The following is a 3,492-nucleotide window of genomic DNA, read 5'->3' as shown; positions in this document are numbered from 1 at the left end:
TGCACAGAGTCTTGGCACCTTGGCAGGACATCTTGGGAAGTCCAGATGGAAGAAAACAGTTAACCCACACCCCAGCACTCCCTATAGGGGTTCAGACTATGCTTCTTTTAAAAAAATGTATTATTTATTTATTTCATGGCAGGCTCAGCCTGCCCTGGGGGCGGGGCTGGCGCAGCTTATGGTGCTGGGATCAAACCCCAGTTCCTGTGGTTGCCTAAGCTTGCCTGAGCAAGCGCTTTAGACTGCTGAGCTATCATGCTGGCCCCTGTCTGATGTATTTGATACAGGGTCTCACTATGCAGCTTGGACTCATAGTGATCTTCCTGTTTTCAGCCTCCCAAGTGCAGGGATTCCAGGCATGCGCCACCATGCCCAGTCTCAGTGGCCAGCTCAGCTCACCTCGGGGTGGGGCCGGTGCAGTATGTGGTACCAGGGATTGAACCTGGTCCTTGCGCTTGCCTAAGTCTGTGGAGCAATCTCACTGGCCTTCAGACTGTGCTCCTGGGAACTGAAGGTCATCCTTCTTAGGGAACACACTGGGGGCCCCTCCTGAGGCTCCCTTGGTTGGGGACAGCATGACAGATAAGCTTTAGGCTCTCCGGCCCCTCCTCTCATGGGAAACCCTGAGTTTTGTTTGCACCCTTGCTGCCCTTGCCTAGTCACTGTGGCGCTGGGGTGCAGACTCCTAGTGCGGCCTCAGGGATTGGGAGTCCTCACTACCTGAGGTGAGGACGGGTGGTGGTTGGGTCAGGCCCCACCTCTGCCCTCATGGCTTTCTTGTGTTTATCCTACCCCACGGGGCAACTGCTGCTGGGTGTACCCAGATGGTCTGTTTCATGTATTTTTCATTGATTCCACAAAAATGTGCTGAGTGTTTTCCATCTGCCAAGGCCTGTGCTGCTCCAGGGTGGCTTGAGGCAGGCATCAAATCAGGGGCTACCTATCTTAGTTTTGTTCCCACAGCACCCCGCAGAGAACCTGGGCATCAACATTTGCTACCAACAGCATTCTAACTGTTGTGAGCTTACTGTCCTAGCCCACCCCTGGACCACAATCTGGAGAGAGATGTAGGGAGAGCCTGAGGGGGTTAGGTGGGGGAAAACATCTGTTCTCGCTGCCTCGGAGGTCACACTTGGTGGCCCCGTCTCCAAGTAGCTCAGGGCAGGGTGCCCTGGTCCTGTGTGTGACCAGATCTGTTCAAGGTCAGGAGAAACCACAGTGCTCTTTCCTTGATGGGCAGGCAGGACTGGCAGGCTCCAGTAGGAACAGATGCCCTTGGGAGATGCCCTCAGGCCTGAGTTTAGGGAGAGGGAAAGAAAGGGTAGGGCAGGAGCAAGCTCAGGCTTAGCAGGGTGTCCTGCTGTTCAGAGCTGGGTGCAGCTTAGTGTAGGAAGAAGGAAGCTGATGGCCCATGCTTGAGCTCCCTTCTTGTGAGGTCTCTGGGGCCTGGTTGGAGAGCTCAGCCAATAACCCTCCTCAGCCCCCAGGGGTCAGGAGTCTCCAGGTAGAGTCCGTCCCATGCAGGCTCAGCTCCTTGGAGCCAGCACAGTATATCCTCCCTCTGAGGCCAAACTGCCTTCTCCCAGCTGACTGCCTGGATTCCAAGGACGTCTGCAAATTCCCCTTCATGGAATGCCCAACCATACTAAGGACCACTCCAGGCTCCCAGAGAGAAGCCCAGAGGAGAGAATTTAAGAAGACCCCACTCTAGTGTGGCCTGTCTGGCCACCCATTGATGAGCTTTCCCTGGATCCTGCTGATCAAGGTCAGGGGCTGGTGTCTGGATGAGTCTGGGGGAGGGGCTGTTGGACCTCCTGCTAGGCTAGACCCAGGACTTAGAGTGAAAAGGAGCCAAGACAGACGCTAGCCAGGGTTTGGGATTCTGTATAGTGTAGAGACAGGCAGTGCACATGGCACTAGGTAGTGCACACGAGGAAGGCCTGGGGCAGTGCAGTCCTCGGCGGCTTGAGGCCCAGTGCCCAGCATATCACGGGAGGACAGGAGTCAGTCAAGGAGGCAAGAAAGATGGCCTTAAACGGTGTTGGTTCAGCAGGACCCAGGAGAAGGGGTGTCTGTGATGAAGGTAGGCTCCTAACTCCTGTTCTGTGCCATTCAATCCTGCAACATATACACAGTGCCTCCTGTGTTGGGCCTAGACCTAAAGACAGACTCTGGGGAGGGGTGCTGTTTTCCTGGTGGAAGCCTGCTGCTCTCAGGAGGTGGAAAATCCACAAAGTCCTGGGTCCGGTCTCTATCTGGGGGCTACAGGTATGATGGAAACCACCTAAAATTGAGCTGTTAGGGACTCTGGAGGGGGTCAGCTTCCTAGGGTCCCTAGAAGAACAGAGCTTGACCCTGCTAGCTGGCCCTGAGCCAGATTCAAGAGCTGACTCAAAATAAAACCAGTTCCCTTCAGGGAACTGGGCCTGGGTATGGTGGAGGAACCGTCACAAGTGCACACAATTTCTAGTGGTAGCTCCAGGGTTCCAAGGCCGTGGGTATGCCTGGCGCCAAGTAGAAGCATCTCAGCTGAACCTGCAGTCACCAACAGCACCCCTAGCAGGCCTGCTTGCTCTGTTTTCACAGAGAAAACCAGTTGATTCTGACATCTGAAAAAGGGGATGTCAGGTGTGAGGTGATTGGGCGGGGACAGGTTTGCCCAGCTGAGCCCAGGGAGGCCCTGGCCCTGAGGCCTGGGAGCAGAAAGGTGTTGGGAGGAGTGATGCCTCACCCAGCCAGGAGCAGCAGACAGGTGGGAGAGCCAGCGTGGCTTAGCTCTGCCCAGCCCTGAGGGAGGCAGTGGTGGGGCCCATGTGCTGAAGGATTGCACAATGGGGCCTTGGGAAGGTGGCACCGTGGCCTTGCCTTTGCCCCAAAGAGACCTCCATCCTGTCACTTGGGCCAAAGGGTACCGGCAGCCTGCCCAGGGTCACCAAGCCTCCCAGCATGAAATGTTTCCATCATACCTGTAGCCCCCAGGTAGAGGCCGGACTTGGCAGATTCCCCACTTCCCTGAGAGCAGCAGGATTTCACCAGCCCAGCCACACAGGTCCCTGTGAGGAGCAGCTTCTTTCTTTGACACATCAGCTCCTCCAGCAGAGGGCGGGGAGCAGCTGGGCGTGTGTGTGTTCTGTGCCCTGGATGTGTTCGGCCATGGCCTGAACATCACCATGTCCTGATGAAAGCAAGGGCTCTCGGGATCATTCCCTTCCCAGCCTGGGAGAGAGACACGCTGCTTGGAGGTGGAGGCGAAGCTGCACCAGAGAGCACTAGAGGGACAGAGAAGAGGCTGGAGTGAGAGGCAGCCCAGCACCCCCCTCACTGGGGCTCCTCAGACGGGGGAGCCCCTCACTGGCCATCCAGGCCTGGGCTCCGGCATAACTGGCCACGCTGCGGACATGCAGTTGCAATGGCCCTGCTAGGCCTGTGTGGTCTTGGCCCTGAGGACCCTCCTCTTTCTGACCCCAGGGATACTCAGAGGGCAGGAAAGGT

The sequence above is a fragment of the Octodon degus genome, unplaced genomic scaffold, assembly GCF_000260255.1.
Source record: "Octodon degus isolate 3935 unplaced genomic scaffold, OctDeg1.0 scaffold00029, whole genome shotgun sequence".
In the NCBI taxonomy this organism is placed as follows: Eukaryota; Metazoa; Chordata; class Mammalia; order Rodentia; family Octodontidae; genus Octodon; species Octodon degus.
Note: the sequence above shows the minus strand (reverse complement) of the source record.